At 42.3% G+C, this 17,673-nt stretch overlaps 1 long non-coding RNA gene across 20 annotated transcripts; it reads right to left on the bottom strand.

Moving 5' to 3' along the window:
- Nucleotides 1–10,869: 10,869 nt before the first annotated feature.
- LOC123113706 (uncharacterized) lies at nt 10,870–17,389 on the bottom strand. Of its 20 annotated transcripts, none has more exons than XR_006456140.1 (10): nt 14,086–17,365; nt 13,564–13,813; nt 13,307–13,373; nt 12,404–12,547; nt 12,174–12,269; nt 11,996–12,089; nt 11,745–11,829; nt 11,579–11,598; nt 11,441–11,500; nt 10,870–11,354 (listed from the first exon to the last, which is right to left on the bottom strand). It is a non-coding gene; the product is annotated as an uncharacterized lncRNA (long non-coding RNA). The 20 variants fall into 20 exon arrangements; XR_006456144.1 differs by having other exon boundaries at nt 12,404–12,531; nt 14,086–17,364; XR_006456143.1 differs by having other exon boundaries at nt 12,404–12,524; nt 14,086–17,364.
- Nucleotides 17,390–17,673: the final 284 nt, after the last annotated feature.

Raw genomic sequence — 17,673 nt, 5'->3', positions numbered from 1 at the left:
GAAATCCCGGGGGACCGTGTGATTTTCCTATGGACCACCACCCAGGCTCAAAGGGATCATAAGATTATTCATGCTAGAAACTTCCTTGTGCAGCCACAAGCTATTATGGGCTCTAGCATAGTTGATTAAGTCGTGTGAACTCTTACAGTGGTAGACTAGCAGATGTAGGGGAAAGTAGGTGTAACTGTCTAGCCATCGTAAGGTGCTAATGCTTATGAAAGACTGTGTCTCGGTCATCCGTTTCTCAAACATCATGTAGTGCGAGAAATTCAACGGAGGAGATCGAGTCTTGCGGGGAAAAGTGCGCAAACCTCTGGAGAGTGTACAAACTAATCATGGTTAGTCGTGTCCCCGGTTATGGACATCTTGAGTATCTGGTTCTTGGATTATCATGTTGGTCTCATCGCTCTTAATATAATTTGATTGGGTTTAATGATGATGCTTAATTGGGATTGAGTTGGGTGAACCTTCTCAATGTTTAACAACCACCATGATAGTTAAATAAAATTTATTCCTTTGTTGTAGGGAAAAATTGGCTTTATGCTCCTCATTGGGTTCGAAACTCTTACTTATCAGAAAGGCTACAGTTGATCCCTATACTCATGGGTTATCACTGCTTTGAGTGAAGCCTTTGGAAATCTTCAGTATAGTTGACGCAATTTCTAGCGACAGTGATGAAGTTCATCTGGTCGCTGACGAATTTGGTCTCACTTAGGAGTTAGGAGTTCGCCAATGTGCGATCTACCTAAAAGTGAGGAAATTGAGTGCCCTGATGAATTTGAGAGTTCAAATTCTGCCCGTTGTTTCGCCGCGTGCCAGCTGTCGAGTGGATCCTTATCTTGAGAAAAGTCAAATCTGAGAAGGGCATTTATGACATTCCATGTCGGGTTGCCCTGGCTATAAATAGCCGCCCCCACAACCACTAGTTGGTTGGATGCTCCGAGAGAACTTGAACTTGTCATAAGAGAGCAACCCATCCTCCGACAACTTTGAGAGAATCCTAAGTAAGGAAAAACCCAGAGCCAAAGTGATTGAGCATCACTGAAGAGATTGATCTGTGTGATCTGACGCATGTTACCTTTAAAGACTGTCATTCTTCCAGACGGTTAGGCATCAAGTTATGAGTACCCCAAGAGCCGTTATGGTGTGTCGGTGAACAAGTCTGTGAAGGTTTTGGAAGTCTGCCTTGAAGACTTATCGTGAGTGATTAGGCGAGGACTAAGTGACCTTAGATCAAGAGGAGTACGGTGAGGACTGTGTGTCCTCTGAGTTGTGACTCGGCCGCCTCAACCAGATGTACAGTTGATGTAGAAACTGGAACTGGTCTACCAAATTCCATTGTCTTCACCAAGCCCATCTGGTTTCAAATTCCTCAACCCTCTCTTACTTTATTACGTTGCTGAAGAATTTGAGACCTGTGTTCTGACGAATTTGAGCTGAAGAATTTTGTCACGCTATCTTTTATTTCCTCAATTCATATTCTTCATGCGTATGTAAATGTATGACTACATGTTCTTCACTCTTATGTATCCTGATTGCATGTACTTTGATTCTATGATGACTTCGTTTCCCTTGTGTTTCTATTTCTTCACTCTGATCTTCGTCAAATTCCTCAGTGTTTGAAGAATTTCTAAAAATCTCCCATTCACCCCCCCTTCTAGGAGTAAGCCTGCGCTTTCACACACGGGCCGCTGGAACATCATATATGGTCCGCGGGCTGCACGCCTTCCTCGTCACCGCCGTCCGTCGTGGGGCTTTGCTCTTGGGCCTCCTCCGGCAATGGCAAGTGGAGGATTCATGAGAGCGACCCGGGACATAGCTACTTATTCTTTCATAGATTATTATTGTTATTAAGAACAACTAGATTTCATTTTTGGACTTGATATATCCATCATTATTATTTTTATGCTCCTAGCAGTAATGTAAGCTTTATCATCTGAATAATAATGTATGTATATACCAAAAATACTAGCTGAGCACAAGATGGCCAACATTTGCAACCATGCAGGGAATCTGGCTAGTTTTATGTGCTAAGTACAACCATCAAACTTGTGGCTCAAACCTTGTGTGTCCCAAGCATGATCACTAAGATCCACAAAATAGGGCTAATCTTATGGTAGGTGTAATGCAACTGATAACGCGGTAATTTTGTCATAGGTTTAACATCATTGTCGTTATCATTTACCATGAAAATGCAACATGGCATAATAAAGGTACAAGTTAACCACAAGTAGATATTTAGATACAACCAAACATATACTATAACTATATACTAATTCAGAAGCAAGTATTGCATAGAAAACTAAACCAATATTATAAACCATACTGGTTAAGCAATGAAACATCAAGCAACAACATGAACTGAGTTGGATCTAGGTTCAGCCTAAAGTGGTGTTAAAACAAAATAGGCCCAACTCCATTATAACAAACCAATCCATTTGTCAACCAATTAACAAGAAACTATACAACACATGGAACAGATGGATGAACAACTATCCTAGACATGATATGATTAAGAGTGATAATAAACCACAAATAAATATGTAGATAACTCTAAATATTTATAATGGTCAAACAATAACAAAAGGGTATAAAACATCTAATAGCAAGCATTCCTACAACAAAAGCCGAACTAGCACTATGGCAAAAATTAATTAAATAATTAAATAATAAGACACAAATCATACAGGGCATGTGAATATAGAATCACTAGAAGCCTTAACGGATAACACAAGATTAAGACATACGAGTAATCATGATAAGATACTAAAGTAGGACATGCTCTTCATAATAATTAATTAACAATAATTATCCAAATAACCACTACCAATAAGATTACCACCACACGCTTGTAATAACATAATAAGTTGTCCACGCTAAGCATAAGAGCAATCGTCAACTCAACTAACATGAAAGGTAAACTATCCTAAGCAACACAAGTGCAACTATAACACATAGAATAGAACAAGACATGAAAGATCACTTGCATGAATCCTAGATGTCGACATTTAACGATGCAACAACTAGATAAATATATATAGCAAGAAATCATGGTGATATCGCATTATTCTACAAATACAATACAATTCATATTCATAACATAACTTAGTTTATACTCCCTCCATCCAAAAATAAGCGGCGACGTCCAAGCAGCAACACTTCATGGAGGAATGTTGGGAGAATGGAGAAGGAAGAAGGGCTGAGAGGAATGAGAGAGGATATTGGGACACATGTCTGTAGGATCGCAAGTAGGTCTAGATGGTGGTGATTAGACAACTTGACCAAATAAAAACCTAGCATTTTCCCAATTTTAGTTCTTGGCAAGTTTTAGCAATTCTCACAAGTCAAGTAATACCCTACACATGCAAGTCTAGATAGTAAGCAGCGGGAAGTAAAGACTGCATATGAAAGTAAAGGAGTGGTCCGAGAAAATCAAATGCAATGAAGACACGGTGATTTTTGGCGTGGTTCCGATAGGTGGGTACATTCACATTGATGGAGACTTCAACCCACTGATGGTAACGTCTGCATGAGTCCATGAAGGGCTCCACCCATGAAGGGTCCATGAAGAAACAAGCTTGTCTATGCTATCATGGCTTACGCCCACGAAGGAGTTGCCTCATTTGGGGTAAATCTTCATGAAGTAGGCGATCTCCTTGCCCTTACAAACTCCTTGGTTCAACCCCACAAGATTTGGAGGCTCCCAAGTGACATCTAACCAATCTTGGAGACACCACTCTCTAAAAGGTAATAGATGTTGTGTATGATGAGCTCCTTTCCCTTGTGCTTCAAAAGATAGTCTCCTTAACATTCAATCACTCTCTCACAGATTTGGCATGGTAGTAGGATAAGGACTAGAGTGGAAAGCAACTTGAGGGTCTAAAAATTAAGGATCAAAGATTGGAGTGGAATCCCCTTGATTTCAACACAAGTGTAGGTGGTTCCCGATATGAGAACTGGTAGTTTCATCTTGGTTGCTCTCTCTAAGAGTTGGTGGAATGGGTGGGGTATATATAGGTAGGACAAAAAATCCAACCGTTGCACACCTTTATGCACAACTCGGTGGGACCGAGTGAAACCACTCGGTGAGACCAACTAGTGCAAAAGGTTTGAACTTTAGGAATTTCGATGAGAACGGATAAAATAGCTCGGAGGCACTGATGGGTGATGACTGATAACCCACAATTATAGGGGATCAATTGTAGCATTTCTCGATAAGTAAGATTTTCAAACCGATCGAGGAGCTAAAGGCAGAATTTATATTCCCTTCAAGTTTTATCAACCACCAATACAACTCTACGCACACTTAACATTTGCTTTACCTAGAACAATATGAAACTAGAAGTACTTTGTAGGTGTAAAGGGGTAGGTTTTCAAGGTAATAAAGAATGTGAAAATAAAAGTTAGGTGATGTTTTGATAAAAGTACAATTAAGTTAGTATAGAGAGTGTGGAAAAGTGGTGGTAGGATTTGCAGAATTATCCCTAAGCAATCTAAGTTACTAGACCGATAGCAAGTTTTTATGTGGGAGAGGCCACTGCTAGTATGTCATCCCTTACTTGGAATTCTATGCACTTATGATTGTAACTATTAGCAAGCATCCGCAAGTATTAACGCTCATTAAGGTAAAATCCAACCATAGCATTAAGGTGTATTGGTCCCCCTTCAATCCTGTATGAATGAATTTCTATGGTAGGAAGAAGCTTCTTTCACTCTTGCCCTCCAATGAATAGTCCTATCAACATACAACTAACCCTATGGTCTGATCCACATGCATGCTCATGTGATGGGCACCAAATGACAGCAACATAACCACAGGCAAATTAAACCAATCATAGCAATTCACCAATTACCCCAAAGGACAAAAAATCTACTCAAAAATCATATGATGGCAACACATCATTGGATACTAATACAAAGCATAAATAACCATGTTCAAGTAGGAGGTACAGCGGGTTGCGGGAGAGTGGACCGCTGAATATAGATGAGGGAAGGTGATGGAGGTGTTGGCGGATTTGTTGGAGTAGATCTCCGTCACATGATGATTGCCCAGGCAGCGTACCAGCGCTACCGGGAGAGAGGGGAGAGAGCCCCTCTCCTACTTCTTCTTCCTTGGCCTCCCCCTAGATGGGAGGAGGGTTCTCACTCTAGTCCTTGGTCTCCATAGCTCCCGGAGGGCAAGGACGCCTCCGAGATTGGATCTCTCTCTCTCTCTCTCTCTCTCTCTCTCTCTCTCTCTCTCTCTCTCTCTCTCTCTCTCTCTCTCTCTCTCTCTCTCTCTCTCTCTCTCTCTCTCTCTCTCTCTCTCTCTCTCTCTCTCTCTCTCTCTCTCTCTCTCTCTCTCTCTCTCTCTCTCTCTCTCTCTCTCTCTCTCTCTCTCTCTCTCTCTCTCTCTCTCTCTCTCTCTCTCTCTCTCTCTCTCTCTCTCTCTCTCTCTCTCTCTCTCTCTCTCTCTCTCTCTCTCTCTCTCTCTCTCTCTCTCTCTCTCTCTCTCTCTCTCTCTCTCTCTCTCTCTCTCTCTCTCTCTCTCTCTCTCTCTCTCTCTCTCTCTCTCTCTCTCTCTCTCTCTCTCTCTCTCTCTCTCTCTCTCTCTGTTCCCTTCTGTTTCACGCTCCTGTTTTCTGGCCCTTCACCGTTTCTTAAATTCCTGGAGATCTGTAACTCCGATTGGGCTGAAATTTTAACACGATTTTCTTCCGGGTATTATCTTTCTTGCGGCGAAAGAAGGGCACCAAATGCCTTACAGGGGTCCCACAAGCCTGCCAGGCGCGCCCTGGGTAGGGGGTGCGCTCTATGGGCTTGTGGCCCCCTCGGGCATCTTCTCGCGTTGATTCTTTTTCCCAAAAATCACATATATTCCAAAAAAAAGTCTCCATAAATTTTTATCGCGTTTGTACTTCGTTTGGTATGGATATTCTGCGGAAAAAATGTGCAACAAATAGAAACTGGCAGTGGGCACTGGATCAATATGTTAGTCCCAAAAATAATATAAAAAATGTTGACAAAAGTATTGAAAGTTGTAGAATAATGGAATCAAACAATAAAAAATTATAGATACGACGGAGACGTATCAATGACCTAAGCACTTTCCACACCTCGGTGACACAGATCGAAACCACTCAGGAATTGTGAGGTGAAATTGATAGGTTACAGAAGGTTGGCAAGTGCACTTCGGTGGGACCAAATGTCATCTCGGTGAGGCCGAGTTTCTAGGGTTTAGGTAGTGGCTATGTCAATTGTATCTCGGTGAGTCCGGGTAGATGTGTATCGGTGGGACCGAGTTTGACTTTGGGGTTTTGGACAGATAGGAATGTGAGGGTGTGGCTGAGGGTTTTGAAGCAAATCTCTAAGCACTTTCAATAGTATTGGCTTTCATATGCACTCAATTCTTGGATCACTTAAACAAAAATTGTAGAGTCTTGGAGCTTTTTCGAGTGCTTTGTCCTTTGTATTTGAGGGGTCCACATTCACATCCCATTACCATACCTAAATTGAATTTTCCTGACATATTCTTTGAATAGGCATTAGTTCAGTGATGTATATGTTGTTATGAATTACCAAGAACCACTCGAGGATTAGTTGCACATTAAATGTCCAAGTACTTGTGGATTTGGGAACAATTGAGAATTAAAGGAGTAAATAACATAAGACTACAACTCGGGCTAGGGTTCCAAAAAACTACCAATTTTTATTTTTATTTTTGTTGATAACTGCCAACTTTGTGGTAGGCTATTTAAAAAAAACAAATGACCGAGTGTTTAATTTCCAGCCGTGTTTTGACAGTTCTGGCCCACTCGTCAGATACACATGGCATAAAGTTAACACCGTTTGTTTGACCGTTATGTTGACCGTTCCTACGTTATGACAGGTGGGGCCCAAATATTCATAAAAATCAATTAAGTCTCTGTTTCAAAAAAAAGAAATCGGGTCCCTGTAATTTTCTAAAAAAAGATCGATAGCTTATAAAGAAAAGAAAAAAACAATCACGTCCCTGGGCCGATCCTGCTCGACCTCTCTCCTACAACCGATTGTCGACCTCTCCCTAGAATCGCCGCCCACTCCCCTCCACCCCCTACCGTGATGGTGACCTCAGGAGGCCGAGCTCTAGGACATTGACTAGGGCGCGCAGCTGATTGCTCCCCATGGTGTGGCTAACAGCAGGGCCTTAGGCAGCTCGCATCTAGCAGCACGTGATGGCTCCCCATTGGTACGACCACCAGCACGCGGCATCAGATGGCTCACGGCAAGTAGAGCGCGCGGCTCCCTACAGAGCCTCATACTCGCACAGCAGGGGTGGCGAGGGACAGGTGGGCGCAACATGTGCCGGCAGCGAGCGGCCACACTAGGGGTGGCGAGGAGTCGGGGATAGCAGCAGGTGGCGACGCACGAGCACCGGCATGCGCAGCTCTATGTGCGCTCTTCCCCGGCCTTGTCCATCTGAAGCAGCCAGCGGAGGTCGCCTAACTCGGGTAGGATGCTTCCCAGGGTCATCCTATGGGGGAAGGAGGAAGGCGGCCTCCTCCCGCTAACCGGCCATGGTGGCGAGCGTGCGCCTCGAGCACGAGGTCCTTCATGGCTACATCGGGGGCGAGCGATGGGAGGAAGAAATAAAGATAGAGAAAGAAGAAGACGGGGTGAGTAAGAGAGATAACGATGTTGACGTTTTATGCCACGTCAACTCCGACGAGTGGGCCATCCTTGTCATAATTGCGATCAATTTTAAGCACTCAATCATTTGGGATGTGTCAAGTAGCCCACCCAAAGTTGGTAGTTATCAAAGAAAAAAATCAATAGCTTTTTGGAACCCTAGCTCAAATTACAGTAGTTTTATGCTAATTACTCAAATAGTCAAATTAATGGGAGTAATAGGAGGGGTTTCCATCATATGGATGTACGTTTGCCTTAGTAAGCGGGTCGGGCCCTCTTTTTTGAGGGAACCAACTAGGGGGCGCCTTTTTTTAGGGAACCAAGTGGGGCGCGGCTATACCTCACTTATAGCGAGGCAACCTTTCGACGGCATTTCCTAAACGCGCCTGTTACAAGCATCGGCGCAAACGGGCGCACACCCCCGCCGCACCCCTGCGCCGCCCCGTTTTTTTTTCCTGTTGAAAACAAAGCAAAAAAATTAACATGGGCAAGCACGGGATTAAACCCTGGATCGCTCGATTGAGACTGCAGCGCGCTCAACACTAGGATAACGACACGGTTGTGTCCATAAACTTCTTTCCTTTATTTTAAAATCTTTACCTAGGTCGCTCGCTAGTCAGTTTCTGGGTGTGTTTTTTTCTTGTTCCTTTTTCATTTTTCTTTTCTCATTCCTTTTTTTCCTTAAATGCGTGAAATTTTTATCAATTCGTGAACTTTTTTTCAAATTCGATGAACTTTTATCAAAATCGACGAACTTATTTCAAATTCGATGAACTTTTGTCAAACTCAATGGACTTTTTTCAAATTCAATGAAGTGTTTTTTCAAAATCGATGAATTTGTTTTTAATCCAATACTTTTTTTCAAATTCGATGAACTTTTTCCAATTTCGATGAACTTTTTTAAAATTCGATGAACATTTTTTTCAGACTCCATGGACTTTTTTCCAAAATCGATGAACTTTTTTCAAAACCGATGAACTTTTAAAAAAAATCAACGACTTTAGAAAAAATAGTGAACTAGTCTTCAAAATCAATGAACTTGTTTTCAAAATCAATGAACTTTTCAATTAATTTTCAGATTTACGTTAATGTTTCATTAAAGAACGGTTAAGTAGCACTTTTTCCTTGTTATAGAACAGCAGAACGTGTATAGTCGTGGTTACTGTGTTCGGTCGAAGCTCACCTGGGCCAGCCCAGTAGCATGACGCTTCGAGCGCCAGAACACAAAACCGGCGCCTATGGCGCCGGTTAGGAGCTCCCCCTTCCGACTGGCTGAATTCGCATGAGCGTATGGGCCGGCCCAGTGCGCAGGAGCCCACCGCCTCTTTTTTTTCTTTTTCCATGTTTCACATTTTTGTTTTTTACTTTCGTTTATACTTATAAATATTCTAAAGAAATACATTAAAAAATATTTTACATAAGAAATTTAAAAAATGCTAAGCAAGCATTTGAAAAATGTTAAATGCACGTAGAGAAAATGTTTCTCATGTATACTAAAAGTGTATACAAAAAAATATAGCATGTGTGAAAAAAGTTGATCAAAATGTGTATAGAAAAATGTTGACAATGTATTCAAAAAATGTTAAACTTGTAGTTGCAAAATGTTAATCAAGTATTTGAAAAATGTTAAATGTGTACAGAAAAAATGTTGACCATAAATTTAAAAAATATTAATCAAGCATTTAGAAATGTTAAATGTTTATAGAAAAATGTTGACCATGTATTGAAAAAAATGTTAAACTTGTATTGCAAAACTGTAATCAAGGGTTTGAAAAAAAATGTAAAATGTGTACAGAAAAATGTTGACCCTATATTTAAAAATATTAATCGGGTATTTGAAAAATGTTGACCATTCAGTAAATGTTAATCAATAGTTCTTAATCTTGTACTCAAAAAATATTAAACATGTACATTAGAAAATTGTGTTAGATATATACCGAAAATGTGTATAGAAAAACAAGGAGAACCCAAGAGAAAAGAAAAGAAAACCAATGAAAAATGAAAAAAAAAGCGGAGAAAATGAAGAAGAGAAAGAAGCTAGTGAAAAACGAAAAAAGAAAGAAACAAAGAAAACTAAAGAAAATAAAAAAAACTAGTAACATAGAGAAAATAAACGAAGAAACAGTGAAAAAAAGAGGAAAAACACCCAAAACCAGTGAAAACCCAATGCTTTTTGTTTAACAAGGTCGTGACCTTCTAATTAAACACGAATCCGATGGTGGACAAGTAGCTAGCAATGCAACGCTGCAGCCAGGACCCTTTTTCTCTAGTGTATTTATTTTGGCGTGAATGGGCCGGCACGAAACTATAGGTGTTTCACGCGACAGTTAGGGCGAACAATTTCTGCGCCTCACATGACAATCCTTGCGCCAAGATTCATGCGATACCATACCAAATCATCTGCGGAGCAGAGCGCGAGACAGGGTAGCAAAGGGGGAGTGGCGTTTGTGGAGTGAGGAAGGGGGAATACAAGGAACGTTCGCTCCATCGACAGTTAGCACGAACAACTTTTGCGCCTCACATGGCAATCCTCGTGCCAAGATCCGTGTGATGCATCCAAGGGCTCAGAGCGTGTTCACGCAAGATCACTATAGAACTGGCGTCAAGACCACTATAGAACTGGCGTCAGTTTTATAGTGTTACTCACGCAACTTCAGCTAGCAGCGCCGAGTTACTTGGGACAAACAGCCTGTGCCGTTTTTACTTGACAATATTTAGGATTAGCAGAAATTGGAACATCCACACTGACAAGATTTAAAACCAATAGGATTAATTTAGGAGACGAGACGAATTCTATGGCCAAACAGATAGCACTGCAGCAACATCTAGTGCACAAAGCTCGATTGTCGGTGTTCCTAAGCAAAATGATCAAGGGCAGACTTCATTTTATTTTCTAGGGAAGCCATACACCACCCAGAACAATCAGCATTCGCTTCCCTTTTGTATCATTATCGTAAGTAAACACTGACCTCATACAGCTTGAGAAAGGAATCAGGATGTTCCTGGCATGCGTAGGTTTTCGTAGCAAGGCAGGATGCATTTCAAAGCTTGAATCACATGCTATCACACATTATGTGAAGATCCACTATTTCGATCAGGACAGTAACCACAAAGAAGGTAATGCAAACTGTGTGTAATGCAAACAATACAAAGAAGCTAACTGCAGCTCCCTCCACATTTTCACATCCGGGCTTGGGACCGGCAAAGGCAGTGTTACACCACAACAAACAAAACACCAATCATACAACACCAATCATTCAGCAAAGCATACAAGACACGCAAAGCATACAAGAACGCAAAGCATACAAGACAGACCATGAAGCAAACAAACAAACAAACAAACACAGTCACACACAGAGTCAGCCAACACACAGAGTCACAGTCACACACAGTCAGCCAACACACAGAGTCACAGTCACACACAAGCCACAGTAACAGTCAGTCACACACACACACACAAGACACAGTAACAGTCAATCACACACACAAGACGTAGAACACACACAGTCAGTCTCACACACAAGATATACACAGCCACACACACAGAGTCAGTCAGTCACACACACACACACAGTCAGATGATTATGCCAGCTAAGATGTTTTTGTATGAATTCAAAAATCAGCTTCATATTAACAACTGCATCACCTGGACCAAATGTGTTTCCCCCGATAGCAGCCATAACTTGATTGAAGAATAGAGCAACCATCTGCAAAAAGAAGAACAAAATAGTTAGCAAGGACTGCGGATAGAGAAAGAGACGCCAAGAAATAACAAGTTACTCAAGGCAATTACCTGTTCATTAGCGATTGGAGGAAGTCCACCGACGTAAACACGCTGAGCATGCCAAGTAGCCTAAGAAAAGAGTGGTCAGATATATGCATCACAGAACAAGAAAAATCTCAAGCACAAAGAAAAAAAAATCAAGCATACCTGCTGTGTCATGGCAGTGGCTGCATAGCAAGTGGATCCAATGCAAAGAGAAGAAAGCATTAGAAAGTAATAACAAACATTGAATAATAAAGAAGCATGATAGATCACAGGTGGGTTCATTCTGCCATATAGCTACACTGAATCATAAAAGGAGCATAGTAGTCACCTGTCCTAGGGTGGATAAATTGAACATGTTCCGGAGCATGTTCAGAACATCCCAGGATCAGTAGCAGGAAGTTCTAGTAGCTGACCTGCAATGCATCAACAGAGGTTTATGATGTGAATTATTTACCATTCAGTTCTTTATGTAACCAGTGTGTTTCTGAATTAGCAAACATCCCCCATTTGTCTTGCGCAGAGGGGAAAAATGCATTTCAGCAAACCATATATATAAAAATAAAACAATCAAAAGAATACCTCTCCCGACATGGCTTGCCTATACGTCCACTTGCAATGAGATCATTTTTGTTGGTCCATACTTGTTTACAAGGTCAATAATTTTGTTATCTTCCTGTAGAAAAAATATCATAAATATAACTAAAAAAATGTGCAAAAGCTTTTTTTCTCGAGCAAAGTCAGGAGTGCAATGACAAACCTCTTGAGCCCAAGGACCTTTGATGAGTTCGGTGTTAAAGAACCTTCTGCCATGGATGTAAACATTGCACCTCTGTCCTATCCGGAAATAATTCAGCTGCATAGGTAGATACTGACACAATATGTGAGCTCACCACACTAAAATGTAGGATATGCATTCATAAGGTAATACCGGCCATGAGATAAATATCGTGTACAAAATTGGAAGGAGTTAAATTCGAGAGGGATTACCATACAAACACAGACCAGGTTGATGGGCGATACACAACTTCAGTTCAAACAGCAGAAGCACACCATCAGAACAACCATAATAATAAATCAAATTAGCCATCATGAAAACCTCCATCCACCCCTGGATTCTACATATACATCATTCTGAGCACAAACATCATAAATATACAGCAATGCATTGAAGAGTGTCCAAAGGGCAATGATACTACCAACTACAGAGGTATGTAGGTCATAAAATAACATGCCAGTGACCTTATATAGAAATATCCATGCATTATCAGGTGCCAATAGGTAGTTATGGAGCGCTTGCACAATGACACATAGTCAACACACACACAGTCAAATACACAGTCATAGTCATAAAATGGCACACAGTCACATCACACACACAAACAATCGAGCGCTTGCGCACAAGAAACAGACAAAGAAACACACACAGTCAGTCACACACAAAACAGTCAATCACACGCACAGTCACGGTCACACACACACACACATACACACAATGGAGCGCTTGCACAAGAAACAGACAAACAAACACACACACTGACATACACACACAGTCAGTCACACACACAAACAGTCAGTCACACGCACAGTCACGGTCACACACAGTCAGGCACACGCACAGTCACGGTCACACACACAGTCAGTCACACAGATACAATGGAGTGCTTGCACACAAGAAACAGACATAGATAGGATGAAACTAATCGAAGACATGAAAAAAAAGTAAGCTGTTTGTTCAAGCTTCCAGTTCAGAACCTTCAACTCTGCATTATTTTAGTTTATAGCTTCAATTCCAGACCTCTCTCTGCATTACCCAACTATAAGCCAGGAGGCCACTACTGTTATACAAACAAAGACAAGTTTAAGAGAGCCAGAGAGCAAATTAGGGAGTACCTTTTCTTTATCACCAAATTTAAGAGTCTGCATGTACCAAAATTGTATTTTGTGTCACAAGATGAACCTAAAGAACTCACCAGGAAAATACTCAAATAACAAATCAAGTGAATCATGGAGAACATCATGTAGAATAGTAGTCCGACAAATTCAAAGCAATTCAAGTATATATGTAGATAATCAGAGACCATGTACATGCAAATGTTTCCCTCCCATAAGGTGATAAATTTGCAAGCTGAAGATTAAAATTTGATTACCTTAGTTGGTAAAACAGAAAGCGATAGGAACCCTGAGCAGTCCTTGGCATGCCAGTTTGTATGACTGTAGAGGTGAGCTAAAATTAGAATGATGAGTTGTTCAGATCAAGATGGCCCTCAGAAGCAGCCGTCTTCTGTTTATTCTTGAAGTCATCATGAAGTCTTGGAACTGCCAAAATATTTCTGGTGCCAGACATCTAACTTCTTTCTGAAAGAAATATTCCAATGATTCTTTATAGAATTATCTGTCCTGTAAAGAGCAACATACTATCAACATGAATACTTGTGAAGTGAACAAGGAGAACATGGCTAAATAAGCGTTTTGGGACTACAGACATCAGCATCGCAAAATGTAAAAACATATTCAATGATTCTTTATAGAATTATATCAGTCCTGGAAAGAGTAACATACTATCAACATGAATACATAATCTTGTGAAGTGAACAAGGAAAACATGGCTAAAATAAGCGTTTTGGGACTACACACATCAGCATCACAAAATGTACAAAACATTAATATACCTGCCCTGTAAGCAAACCCAACCCATCAGCGTCCTTAGCAACAAAAGAGCAAATGTGACATTTGTCTATATCCTACCTGAAATACTTAGAAAAGCATTATTCCAGTGGACTGAACAGCAGTAATACAAAAAAAAGTATATGATATCCACATAAGACATAACGAAATACAGATATGACAAAAAATGCATTGTCAAACACCATCGTAAACATGACTATTATGACAAGGAAAATAAGGAACAAAAACAGGGAAATGGGTGCTGTGATGAGTGAGTGAGAAATAAGATAGGCATGGGATGCATTGGATGCCAAATCGGCCACGCAAAGGAGTGGAAGCCAAGCAAGTGAGTGTTACAAGAGTCAAATTTTCCTGCTCAGCCTATTATCATCTATCAGTAGGAGAGAAGCATGACCAATGCACGTCCCTGGATCCCTGCCTGCTCGAAATGGCCTACATGGTTTGCATCCCTGAACACATCCCCATATATGGGGAGACGACATTGGAACACAAGCAAAGCATGAAGAAGGAACCAATTGGACACTCAAATGCCAAAACGAACAGGTCCGGTTAAATTCCACTAAAGTAAAGTTAAAAAACGAGCGACCCTAATCACGCTGGCCAAATTCTCCTTATTTTTAGCGATTTTTATTAAAAATATATATATATTATATTGTATGAGAATACATGCAAGAGGAACACCCTTATCATTTGAGCGAAGTGTAGGGAGAAAAATGGAATATGGAGTGAGGATAAAGAGACCCATCTATCTACAAATTCTATAAGCAGTAACACAATCAGAATCACCCCATCTAAGCAGTCAAACACACAGTCACACACAGACAATAGAGCGCTTGCACACATGAAACAGATAAAGAAACATACACAGATAGGGGCACATCACACACACAGTCAGACATAGATAGGGGTACAAACAGAAAGCTAATACATGCAAGACCCAAGTATTAAACTCAGAAAGCTATAAAGAATTCCAGAAAGTGAAACCAATCTGAACTAGCACGGCAAACTGACATTGGTCCCCGTCTCCGTATGTAATCCAATTTCGAAACTAGACCTGATCGTTCTTACAACCGTCACACCGACGCGAACAGAAAACACAGGATCTGGCATGTCTCTCAGATAACAGAAACGGACGCAGAAATTTCTCAAAGAGAAATTTTAGTTCGCAAACCAGACGGATACCCTCGACGAGACGACCCAAGAACATGCGAGCGCATCAGGGCGACAGCGAGGACGATAAAATCTAATCAGACGAGATTCTAAACGGACGACGACGAGGAGATCAAAATCAAATCAGACGCGGCTCTAAACTGACGACACCGAGGATGAGCAGAATCAAAGGGCAAAGATACTGCCAAGCAACAGAGGTATATAGGTCACAGCATGACATGCCAATGACTTTATATAGAAAGACCAATGCAAATATCAGAATAGGCAATTATGGATACAACACATCTAAAAACAAAGTTCTCAGAAGTAGCAAAATTTGGCTAAATAAATGTTACTTGCGTTGAACATAAATTAAACTAAGAAAATTAGCAGATTTACACTATATTAGATCACAACCAGGTTATAAACAAACATAGCATAAAATCTATATGCAATCCAAATCCTAATCACGCCCAGGCTTCCCAAGTGCATGGCTTACATAGCGACAAATACAGAAGTCAGCATTCTCGATATTTTAACCAGTGAGTACAAAATTTGCTCCATAAAATTTAACAGGACAAACAAAAGGGACGTGACAAAAGTGAGCAGCATTGATAAAAAACATGTGATGAACGTGCTTTCACAGATAAAATAAATTCTGAAGTTATGCTCACAACAGAATTATATGCCCAGGTGTGCAATGAAAAATTTCTGCAGTTATGCTATGCAATCTAAAACGAAGTCTAAGGGGGACTAACTAGCAGCACCTCATATAGTACTCGTATGGAAATGGAAATAGCAACACGAGGAATAACAGAAGGAAACCTTGTCCAACAGTAGCAGCAGCATGTGTTCAATTAGTCAGGCAGCATGCCACATGGTTTGCAATCTTTTAAAACTTTTCTGCTCTGCCTGCCTGCAAGAAATGGCACCCACGGCCTAACAGTATATGGGAACAGAAGCAAAGCATTGATAGGAAGTAATAACCAATTGAAAAGAGCAGAAGCAGTAACACCCATCAGAACAACCGTAACGAATCACCCCTGCATCTAGGATGTGAGCACACACGCCTGCCCAAAGGGAAACAAGCTCTGACGCCCCAGAATCGCACAAGCAGTTAGAATCGACAGAGGAACCAGAGTATCAAAGGGCACGTCTCTGACGGACGAACACGAACACGAACAAGCTAGCCGTTTGAGATCTGAAAACAACCGACGAACAACGCAGGAACCGAGATGAACTAGCACGGCAAACTGACAGTTGCAATCGGTCTCCCCATCTCCGGCCGTAACCCAATTTCAAAACCCAAGACCCCGACCGTTCCTGTAACACTCGCGCTGACACGAACAAGAAACGCAGGATCCAAAGTGTCTCTCAGATAACAGAAGAAGCGCACGCAGAAATTTCTCAACCGCAAACCAGACGGAGACCCTCGACGAGACGGACCAAGAACACGCGAGCGCATCGGGGCAACGGCGAGGACGAGGAAAAACGGACGACGGCGAGGACGAGCAGAACTAAATCAGGGGAAGCGATTCTAAACCGACGAATCGAGCACGAGCGAAATCAAATCAGTCGCGACTTAAACGGACGAACGGCGGCGAGAACGAGCAAAATCAAATCAGGCGGGATTCTTTATCTAAACCGGCGACGGCGAGGACGAGCAAAACCAAATCCAGACGCGGTTCTAAACGGACGAATCGACCGGGGACGAGCAAGATAAAATGCGACTCGAGGAGGACAGAGGCACGGCCCGGATGAAGAGGGGAGGAGGAGGAGGAGCAAACCGGGCAGAGCGCGGCGAGGAGGAGAAAGGCACGGCCCGGACGAAGAGTGGAGGAGGCGCAGACCGGCCAGAGCGTGGCGAGGAGGCGAAGGCGCGGCCCGGACGAAGAGAGGAGGCGGCGCAGACCGGCCGGAGCGCGGCGAGGAGGCGAAGGCGCGGCCCGGGCGAAGAGAGGAGGAGCGGGCCGGTCAGAGCGCGGCGAGGAGGCGGAAGGCGCAGCGCGGCCCGGGCGAAGAGAGGAGGAGGAGCGGGGCGGCCAAAGGGCGCGCCTTTATAGCCGGGGCAGAGGCGGTGGCGGCAGCCGGAACCTCGGACACGGCTTCGGCGAGCAGGCGTGGCGTGGAGGCGGAACTAAAAAGGAAAGTGGAGCGTGGAGGGCGTGGGTGCGGGTCGGATCCGGATCGGCTGGGCAGGCGAGGTCGTTTCCTTTTTTCTAGGGCGGACAGGGGAATTTCTACAGTAGCAACGGGCGTGGCGATGGCCGTCCGTGCCGTGTCTTCTAGAAATGTTTCTTGGTATGGTACGCCGTGACATACTTATTATCATATTATAGGGAAATCTCAAACGCTGACCTATAAAGCGGACACGACATCCGTCCTCGGACACGAACATTGATATGGGAGTCAGCTATCCAACC

This window comes from Triticum aestivum, chromosome 5B, assembly GCF_018294505.1.
Source record: "Triticum aestivum cultivar Chinese Spring chromosome 5B, IWGSC CS RefSeq v2.1, whole genome shotgun sequence".
Lineage (NCBI taxonomy): Eukaryota > Viridiplantae > Streptophyta > Magnoliopsida > Poales > Poaceae > Triticum > Triticum aestivum.
Note: the sequence above shows the minus strand (reverse complement) of the source record. Positions and strands in the feature narration are given on the sequence as shown.